Raw genomic sequence first — 11,369 nt, forward strand, 5'->3', positions numbered from 1 at the left:
AAGGGTGTACTTACTTATGCCTTGCTGTCCTGTGAATATTTACATCTTATGGCCAATGAAAATATGAAAACTTGTAAATGTTTGGGTTGAATTAGTTAAAGCAGACTCTGGTTGTTCCTTCTTGTGATTTCCGGGAAGATCAGACAATGTTTTATGACCAATTTTGACAGAAAGGTAAGAAATGTCAAAGGGTGTACAAACTTTTTCCTGGGACTGTAAATGTAAGTGTCACCAGCAAAACTATGATAAGACGCCTATCAAGACTGTTTCAAGATTTGACCAAGAGGGAGCATGTACAATTTGAATAAAAGAGGTCCCAGGATGGATCCTTGAGGCACCCCATATTTCATGGTGTATTTGTCTGAGACATACAGTAGGTATCAATGGAAACAAAGTCGTTTCTGTTATCTGTTACCTTCTGTTAAGGGTTGAACCATTGGAGAGCGCTTTCTGAGAGTCCAATAGATTTATTTATTAGAATTTTATGATCAACTGTGTCAAGTACAGTAGATCATACAAGGTAAAGTAATACAAGGACAGTGGTTTTCCTGTCCTGAGGTGCATTTTGATACATGGCTGTATTTCAAATTATTTTGAGTGAACAATAAATTGAAGCAGCTATAAGTTGTATGCTGGCTACTTTTCATTGTGTTAACGTGAAATTTCCTGAAAAGATATACTTTAAAATTTGAAGAAATGTGAGGGGTGTATACTCACTTCTATGACATACTGTATTTCGATGTTGCAACATGTCATGTCTTTGATGGACCTAAAGTAAGGATTTTGACCTATACATTTCTACTGGGTTCATTTTCTGGACGAATATGGACAGAATGCCTCTGAACTCCCTTTGGATGGTAGCTTTCGTCACTCTGTCAAGTCGTCAAAGGTAAGAGATGTCATGTTATGATAGACAGTTACTTCTTCTCAAGTTCTTCATAAAGGCTTGAGGTAAAAGCACAGTTTATACTGTAGCAAAATGAGTAGTATAGTTGGAAATCTGAGAGAACAAGGTTTAATCTGAAATATAATGAGGCATATATCACCAGTAGTAGAGAGTTACTTGTGCACAATCCCTGGTGCTGAACAAAAACGTTCGCACACTCCTTTTTCACCCCAGATTCTGAGAAAGACAGAGAGGTCGAAACGTCATTGCCATTGAATGAATGAATAAAAAGAAGAAAAAATAACTTAAAGTAGAAAAAAATCCAAAGGAGTGTGCGAACCGTTTAAAATAAATAAATAAATAAATGCATATATCACCAGGCAATGCTCTACAAACATGCGCTATATAAAATATATGCCACTGCGTAACGAGGGCAATACATGGAGCCGCAAGAGATACAGAAGTTCAGCCATCATCCGTACAGTCCATCATAAAAAGGCAGCCATTAACGGGAGCCCTCCACATTTGGGCTTGCACGCCCACCCATGAGGACCCCGGTTCGACCCCGGGTCATTTCCCAATCCTCCCCTGTCTCTCTGTCCCATTCACTTCCTGTCACCATCTTCAACTGTCCTGTGAAATAAAGGCATGAAAGCCCTAAAAGATATATATATATATATATATATATATATATATATATATATATATATATATATATATATATATATATGTGTGTGTATACTATATATATATTACGTTTTACAGCTTAAGACTGGGGAAATTTCATTTTCAGTTATAATGAATACTTATAAATAGTCTAATGGTGGTGGAAAATACTTGCGCAAAAGATAACATTTCTGAATGGGCAGCATGAATTCTGGAAATGAAAATATAAGGCCTACATATTAGGAATATACTAGGTTATGTTTACATTTAAAAAAATACCTAGGCTTCCTAGTAAGGGTTAGCATTGGAATATGGCGGAGAGCCAAGTTTAGGTTGGTATTTATTAGACATTTTGTTTTGTGAAGTACGGTTAGGCAGTTTGGAACGCTCAGTATTTTCGGCACTTGCTACTTGCAGTGTCTAATTTGAACTTGAGTTAGGGTTAGGGTTGGGGTTAGCACACTGTGTTTCGCATAAACAGCCACAGCATTCGCCAAGACATGGGAATGTCAGGTGTTGTATCATTCACAGTCAGTGACACATTCTCCAAAACACAAACATGCCCCAGGTAATGATGAGCTCCTCAATGGGATTTCCAAACGCTTACAACAAAGAAAGAGTTCATGGTTATTACATACTTCCTAACAATTATGAATGATCAAAGGTGTAACACATAGTCGGCATAATGAGTTTGTCACATTTGGCGAATGTTTTCTTACTACAATCTGCTTACTGGGCACTGAAAACACATCCTGTATTCATACAGACTTGGTACAGCGCTCTAAGGAAAACACAATACGCAGTCATTCACTCATAACAAAGTAATGATATTAGGCGGCCCATCTGTGAGGATGAATGGAGCGGGTGGGTGGCTGAAGTGGTTGTGAGCATAATACAGAAGGGGTTTATTTATTTAAAAAAAGAATGTATTATTAAATAATGTATTTATTATTTGCCACCATCCTGCCTGCAACTATGAATGCAGCATGCTCCTGTACAGTACATCTGTTAGGGTCAAACATACCAAAGCCGAACGGAACGTGCACGGGACGGACGCAGTCTTTCTGCTTAGTTTCGACCGGCGTGTTTTTCTCTGCCTTTCACACTGACAACATCGGCGTACGCGGCCAGTCCTGTTCAAAACCCTCCACACAGCTAAAGCTAGCGTGCTACTTTGCCATTCATTTGAATGAGACACCGCTGGTCGCCGGCGTGAAAAATACGCTCGAGTTCTATTTTCCAAATGCAGCGCGGTGCGGAGCCAGCTCCCGCGCCGCTGACGCTCGACTACCGCCGGTTGGTGTGTAAGGACAGATATGTTTCAATGTATTTTCACCGACGCCGGTAAAAAACACGGCCGTTCGCCGATGCTTTACCGCCCTGGTGTGTAAGACCCCTTACTGTTGCATCTGGTGAAGGATGTGCGTCAAAGACACTGAGCTCACACAGGAATTGTGTCCCTATCACAGCCATTAATCTAGACAGAGTGGCCTGGTGATTATGAGAGGCATTGTTTAGGGCCACCCTTCCTCTGTACTCTGGGCACAAAGTGGTGGGGCCGATTCAGAATCGTACGGTCGGTCACCCTCCATGATGGCAGACTCATGACGTGCTCTGACAAACAATTTTCAGTGGCTGTCTATCTTTATCTTTTTAGAGGTGTCATACATTGGAATATGACTATGCATGACTATGCTGTGATCATATTGTTTTACAAGGGGCCTATACTACACATCTGGTTCAGAATACTCTTGATGAAGAGTAATGGTAACTCAATTTTGGCGGTTGAAGGTGAAGATTGTGCCCATCCCAGGAAAAGGTGCTGGACAAAGGCTGATCGTAGTTTTCAGAGTGAGGAGTCTGCACACTTAAAATCTTTTCTTTTTAATTATTGTTTGCAAGAGTTGTAGAGAATCTGATCAAGACTCTTGAAGTCGAAACGTAGTCCAGCCATGAAACAATAAAAACAAAAACAAAATTAAGCATTTTAAGAGTGCGGTAGTGCACTCCTCCACTATCTGGCCGACCTGGATTCGATTCCCGGAATGGGTCCTTAACCGGTCCTTCCCCGTCTCTCTCTCCCCACTCACTTCCTGTCACCATCTTCCCTAAACTGTCATAAATTAAGTCAAAAAGACCAAAAAAAATCTTTGGAAAAAAAAAAAGAGTGCGGACTCCTCACTCAGAATAATCAATAGTGGCAGCTTTTAGTAGTACAGTACGGTTAGCTGCCCAGAGGACGGTGGCCCTGAGTTGGCCCGTGGGCAGCAGGGTCAAGTAGCCATGCAGGGGATGATACCGCTGCTGCAGAAGCCCACCTGACACAGGACCCGCTGATTAGAGCGGATCAGATGTGTCTGACCATCTTCTCCCAAAAGCCCTGTGCAGTCGGTACGGATGTAAGCAGAGTGTGTCAGATCAGAGGGGGAACTCACACAAAGACGGACCCGTAATCCCATTAAGACCCCACTCTTACCCTCAGATTACGCTGCCACAAGTCATGATGCATCTCACTGCCTCCTTGACTTGCACTTTGTTCCCTTATTTAAAAAAAAAAAAATCTTGATTCCCTACTGCAAAAAATAGAGTACAGGTAATCCCCTTTTCATAGAGCACTGTTGTCCTAAGACGTTTTGTGTACGGTCATAAGTCATTAGCCTGCCACTGGAGTTTTTTCGCTCTGGGCTGCTGCTGCTGCCGCTGCTGCTCCTGCTACTGTTATTTTCGGTAATTACTGTGAAACAAGTTAAATAACGCTCACTGAAGAATTTAGTGCATGTTTCTGCACTGTATGCACATCCCCCCCAACCTCTCCTGGGACTCTGTACACCCCCATTCTGTCAGCTTCTTTACAAATACTTGATCTGTGCTAACATTACAGTTTGATCCTTATGACTTTTTCATGGCTGCTCTGGCATGAATGGTTCGGCGGCGAGAGAGAGAGAGAGAAATAGAGAGAGAGAGAGAGAGAGAGAGAAATAGAGAGAGAGAGAGAGAGAGAGAGAGAGAGAGGGCAAGGGAAAGAGAGAGCGAGGGAGGGAGGGAGAGATAGAGGAATGATTTGTGTGCTGTCCTCATGAAATATTGAGCTCGGGCCAGCAAGTACATGCTTTTAACACCATTTGCGACATGCACTAGCTGACCCGAAGCGACACCGACGGGGTGGTGAGGGTTGGTTTTGTTCCCATTTTCTTGAGAACGTCAGTCGAGTCGAGTCGAGTGCTTGTCAGAGGCGGAGTGCGGCAGGGCCCGGGCTGGCCCCCGCTGGCCCCAGATACTGCTCTAACTGCTCCATGCTAGATTAGGCTCCATGGCAGCGCGCCTCGGCAAATGCACGGATGGAAGTGACACAGGGAGACGTTCTTTGAAATATTGATCAACGGGGTTAAATATTCCTGCTCTTGCTTGAGCTATAAATGGACAGGAGCCAAGAGGGAGTCAGTGGTCCAGTTCTCGTCCTCCCACCCATCCACACCCACCCCCTGTGGAAAGCCTTCAGCATCACATCGCCTAGCCTGCCTGCCTGCCTGCCTGCCCACTTCTCCTCTCTCTTCTCTCCTCTCCTCTCTTCTCCTCCTCCAGGGCATGTCATGCCTTTCAATCTCTTCTCTAAGTGCGGCCCCCTGTATTATATGACTTCCTGAATACTGCATAAGTCATGCTTGGGGATGGGATGGGATGGTTCTTCACTTCAGTCACTTGTTGAGCCTTTTTTAGAGCACTCTGTGTCCTCCTCGTTTCAAAATACGCTGACAGCGATCTAATACACTCACTTCAAAGTTTTTGTAGACAGGTTGCAAAAGAAAAAATATATATTACTCAGGAAAAAATATTACTCAGAATTACAGTTCTCAATGATGTGTCATCCTGCTCTGAACCTTGTGGCAACTGATCAGATTTTTTTTTTTTGGTCCAATGATGATTCAGAAGTTTTAAACTATGGTGGGTGAATCATTGTGAAAGCATCTAAGGTGTGCTGGTATAGTAATCCTACTGGACTCCCTCCAAAGCAACTGCTCTGAAGCGGATTACATCAAAACAGAGAGATCTGGAAATGTGTCAGTAAATGAGAAACTGGCTGGTAAAAAAAAAGCTGCCAATGTCAGCAGTTGTGCTGTTGCCCCCTTGCATTGAAACAATATTGTCAAGCAGGCAGCTGTACACATGTGAGCACATTTGGCCAGACATATCAAAGCCCACAGCAGACGCCGCAATCTGGTAGCACTAAATTATTCCATTAAAAACACCAAATATTTGGGGTGAGAAACCTTTTGAACTGCAAGCAGCAGCAGCATTCTTTAACTACCAAATACTTGTTTTCAATTTTACTGCCTCAGCCCAACCTGTTTTTTATATAAGGAACCAGATGTGGATTCTAACCGTTTACTATTCCGTTCCATGTGTTTACGTTTTGTGACTGTTCCAGCAATGTTGTTGCAATATGAAGAGATGTGTTCGCCTGGGTGTTGCATTAAGTTTACTTTGTACTGTGCAAAGAGCAGGGCTATTCAAATGGCGGCCCTGGGGCCAAATGCGGCCCTTGGACAGCAAGGCTCTGCCTCCCCACAAGCCCCTTGAAATACTGAATTGTTTTTCAGAATTTAGAGATAAAAGTACGGGTTCGTTAAAAAACTGAAACGGGACATGAGACGTTAAAATGTAGGACATTACATCTAAAAAATGCAAAACTTCTTGGGGGAGGAGCCCCAGACCCCCTACATCAATGAAGTGTCCCGTATTTTTTTCATTGATAATCGGCAACCATAATATATTCTTAAAATTCGGCCCCCTTACTGGGAGGAATTTCAAAAACTGGCCCTTGATGACATTTAATTGAATACCCCTGGCATAGAGCTTGGGCTGGCAAACCTCTCACACATCACACACAGGGAGTGTATCAAATGCCACTTTAGCGTTAAGGCAATAAGAAGATAATTTATTCAAATTATGTTTGTGTAGTGCTTTTTAAAATGTAATAATGACTTTTTTTTATTACATTTAAAATGTAATCCTGAAGGTGTGTAACAGTCATCTGTATTTTGTGAAGAATTGCTTTGTGTCTTCCACACTGTGCACCTGCATGGATTAAGTGAACAGTAAATAACCACCACCATTTCTGGCCAGGAAGCAGTCTTGCTGTATGTTCCACCTGTGGTCCTATTTTAATTAAATGTTGTTTGGAATGTGCAGAGACAAGACAAATCATTGCAGCTTTCCTTAATTTAACCCTTGGGATCAATAAAGGTACTCTACTCTACTTTACTCTACTCTACTCTACTCTACTCTACTCTACTCTACTAAAGCTTACAGTATTTAACTGCTAGCACTCACATTCACAGATCATATTTTTTGTGATTTGGAGTTTGATTTAGATGTGGCAGTATTGTGCTCACGCCTTTCTTGTTAGTATTGGTCATTTAAAGTCTCAGTGATGCAGTATGTTGTAATCCTTGATGTAATCGCAGAATGATTTATTCAAATGTATTGGTAAACATGCATTATCTATTTATTCCAAGACAGAAAAGAACAATGATGGATTACCAGATGGAACAAAAGATAGATTCCATGAACATTGGAATTCCCATGGTAATAAATAACCATATGGAAGTAATGGATATACAGTTTCCCAAACTATCCTTATAAACTGAGAGGTATTTCTTGTCCAAACGATCCCTTTGGCCTTGAGGCTGAACTGAGCATATTGATACAATATTATGCAATGCTTTATCCCCAATAATAACCCCTAAGATACTGGTGAAAATCCAGAGGAAAGCACATCATGCCCCATTTAAGCATCGGCAACAGCCATAGAGAATGGAATGTTTTCCTTCTCCTGAGCGGAGCTTTCAGCAGATTTTTGGACAATTTCACCCATGATTGCCCTAAAATCCAGGAATGTGCCCAAAGACCCTGACATCTGAAAACCGACGTTTTATCAGTACTGCTACTTGACATTTTTTTTCTCTCTACAACGTCTAAAGTTTGCATGCTGCTGCACATGTCAGAATGCTCACAGCTGTGATGGTCGCAGGCCTCACTAACCCCCGTGCCCCCACTCTTCTGGCATTTTAAAATGTGGCGATTGGGAATGTTTACACTTGGGACATCTTGCATCTTGGGAAATGAAATGTTTCTGTGTGTGTGCGTGCGTGCGTGCGTGCGCGCACTTGTGTGTGTGTGTGTGTGTGTGTGTGTGTGTGTGTGTGTGTGTGTGTGTGTTTGTATGTCCCAGCAGTTACTTCCAACCACTCTCCCTGCAGTGACCCTGAGCCCTACCGCTTTGATCAAAGTTATCTGCACCGAATGAGCTAAATTGCTGCATCATCAACCGACCCTTCAAAACTTCTAAAGAGTATAATTAGTAATTACGGCATTAATAACATAAAACGCAAAGAGCATCGTTACCCTTTAATCTTAGAGCTCCTCAGGTTTTTTTGCCCTTTTACTTTTCGCTATTTTTTTCCCGGTGACTTGACTGACCCACCCGCCACAAGCTATGGTTAGTGGCGGGCCCGATATTAAATCACAGGGCATCGTGCCTGTATTGATAGACCTGTGGGACAAAGGTTGAATAACAGCGGGGACGGTAACCTAGGTGATGCGCCCACTTGATGCGCAGCCTCTCCTCCCTGACCTAAAAAAAAACGATGCAGGAGCTACATGTCCCCCCTGAGGGAAGCTGGTACTTACACTCATCAAAGACTGACCAATGGGCTTTAAGGCCTGCTAAAATAAGACTGTTGATATGGTTTCTATGGTAGGTGTGTAAATACTTACAAATAGATGTTGAGGTCTCCTCTCTGTCTTGTTGGGGCTTGGGCGAGGATGGGAGGTGGTTAGGTGAACCAAATTGAAAAGGAATCCTGATTTTCACTTTTTTTACTGCCACTAGAAGATATATGAATGCAGTAAAATATCTGTAAAATACAACCGATTGTATCCAGGTTTCAGAGATAAGGTAAGTCAAGCCTGGCTCAAACTACGCGACTATCGGGCCGATTCTCGGCTGAAAACCCCCCTTACGACAATCGCTGGAACGTTAGCCCCCAGGACCATCGCAAGCGATTGTCGGGGAAGATTTCCTCGTCGTGTGCAACGTTCTAAGATAGAACTTTAGCAGCTCAAAGAGTCGCCGATCGCAAGTCGTAAAAATCAAACACTGTTTGATATTTGCGACTGGAAATAGAACGTCGGGCATTGTCTCGGTGGCTGCGAACAGCGATAAGATTGACAGTTGCGATTCTCTTCTAGTGAGCGGTGCACCCCGACGTCAAAATCGGACACTTAATCGCTAGTCGTGCAGTTTGAGCCACTAGAAGAGAATCGCAACTGTCAATCTTGTACGATTTGCGATCGGCGACTCTTTGAGCTGCCAAAGTTCTATCTTAGAACGTCGCTCACGACGAGGAAATCTTTCCCGACAATCGCTTGCGATGGTCCTGAGGGGTAACGTTCTAGCGATTGTCGCAAGGGGGGTTTTCAGCCGAGAATCGGCGCGATAGTCGTGCAGTTTGAGCCTGGCTTAAGCCGCCTGTCTTTTATCTTGTTATGTGAATGCAGTAAAATATCTGTAAAATACAACCGATTGTATCCAGGTTTCAGAGATAAGGTAAGAAAGCCGCCTGTCTTTCATCTTAGGCCTCTTCCCACAGCCACTACAAAAAAGGAACCACACAAATAAACAGCCTCCATCTTTTGATGTCTTGGTTAAATATCAAAATAATAGTTCCAGCAGTGGGCTCAGAAAGCATGACTCACTGAGCACACCATACCACTGATTAAAATCCCCAAATAATATGTGGATATTCAAATCTCAGGGCCAAGTCTGTCAATAGAAGGTTTTGTGACACATCACAGTGATACCAACACCCTTTCTGGACACTTGGTCTGGACACTAGTTTCTCAAGGACAAACCCTGCCCATTGTCAAGGGGACCACTTTAATGTTTTATTTTGCTGCCTGTTTCACATCTCGGCGTGGCGCAGACGTCATCCGTTCTGGTTTTAATGATTTGTTGTGAATGTGAGAATCCAATCAGAAACATAATACGGCATGCAGCAGACACTTCCCACAGCATCAAGGCAATACGATCATTCTGTTTTTTTAACGTAATTGTACAACTTAAATTAGTGTAACACAACACCCCATGACTTTGAGCAAAAAAAACATATAATTTCTTCATTCTTTCCTCCAGCCACATCTTTTTACTTGTGCTCACAGGTACTGTAGGTGCATGGTGTCTTCAGTGTCTTGTGTCATATTTGCCTCCAAATCAAGTTGAAGGGTTATTATTTCTGTGCCTCCATGGTCAACTGAGACTACTTATAGAGCAATCAGTAATAGTTGCAGCCCTTTTGTTTGGGGAGAGAGAGAGAGAGAGAGAGAGAGAGAGAGAGAGAGAGAGAGAGAGAGAGAGAGAGAGAGAGAGAGAGAGAGAGAGAGAGAGAGAGAGAGAGAGCCCTGAGGCCAGTTCTTCCAGCTTAAACAAAAGTTCAGCACGCTTTGCACAGACCTGCAGAGCTGAGCGCCGGGATCATTCCTGGCATTTTTCTCGTCCTTCTTCTTCCCCCTTGAGGACTTCGCCTGGAAGTATGTCTGCTGCCTGCCTGCCACCGCTCACCTCTCCTACAAGAATGCCGTAAACAAGTCCTATCAAATACACTTCACCTTATTTCTTTTTTTTTTTTTTGCTTCTTAAAGATTTAATCATGTTTAATCCTTCCACATTAGGTGATGATGAGGAGGGTGTTGGGTTTTTTTTTTCATTTCGGGGGATGCTGTTACACTTTCTCTTTATGGAAACAGGCAGGGTGCATGACGAGGCCTTGAGGGCCTGGGTTGGTTCCTCTTGACACGAGGCTGTATATGCATCATGAAGTAGAAAGGAGTGCAGCACGCATGAGAGCTCTGCAGCCAGGCTCTGCAGGTGAACTGGTTGGTTGTTATGGTAGCTATGGGTGCACAACCAGCAGGGTTGCCAGGCATACTGTATGTAAATGATGGTGTACAGCCCAAAAATGCTGAAAAACCACCTGCGGGCACGAAATTCTGTTGACTTCTTTGGACAAAAGTCTAAAGAAAAACATTAGGACATGTAGCATATGTCCCCGGTTCTTAGAGTGAGATGAGTAACGAGTAAGAACCACACTTTTTTAACCCGCAGATAGTCATTCCAAACAGCCCAACTGAGCGGAAAGACAGTCAACCTGGCAACCCTGTCTGAAGATGAACTGGTTGGTAGCTAGGTGCACATCTGGCAACCCTGTCTGAAGATGAACTGGTTGGTAGCTAGGTGCACAACCAGGAATGCGAGTGACTCATGCATTCAGGAGGCGTTTTGCTTTGACACCAACGGGATAATGGGTGCAATGCAGACGACTTCGGCCTCTCCTATCGTTATAGCCAGGGGCATGAGCCCAGCAAAAGGTAGGCAGGAAGGAATGCACGCCCTCCACACACACACACACACACGCACACACACACACACACACACGCGCACACACACACACACACACACACACACACACACACACACACACACACACACACACACACACACACACACACATATACGCACGCACGCACACGCACACACACACACACACACACACACACACACACACACACACACACACACACACACAAAATTTGTGGGGACATTCATTTGTTCCCCATAAGGTAGGTAAGTAAGTACACACACACACACACACACACACACACACACACACACACACACACACACACACACACACACACACACACACACACACACACAGACACAGACACACAGACACACAGTTTTCCGGCGCTACCAACA

The sequence above is a fragment of the Engraulis encrasicolus genome, chromosome 13 (assembly GCF_034702125.1).
Source record: "Engraulis encrasicolus isolate BLACKSEA-1 chromosome 13, IST_EnEncr_1.0, whole genome shotgun sequence".
NCBI classification, from domain to species: Eukaryota; Metazoa; Chordata; class Actinopteri; order Clupeiformes; family Engraulidae; genus Engraulis; species Engraulis encrasicolus.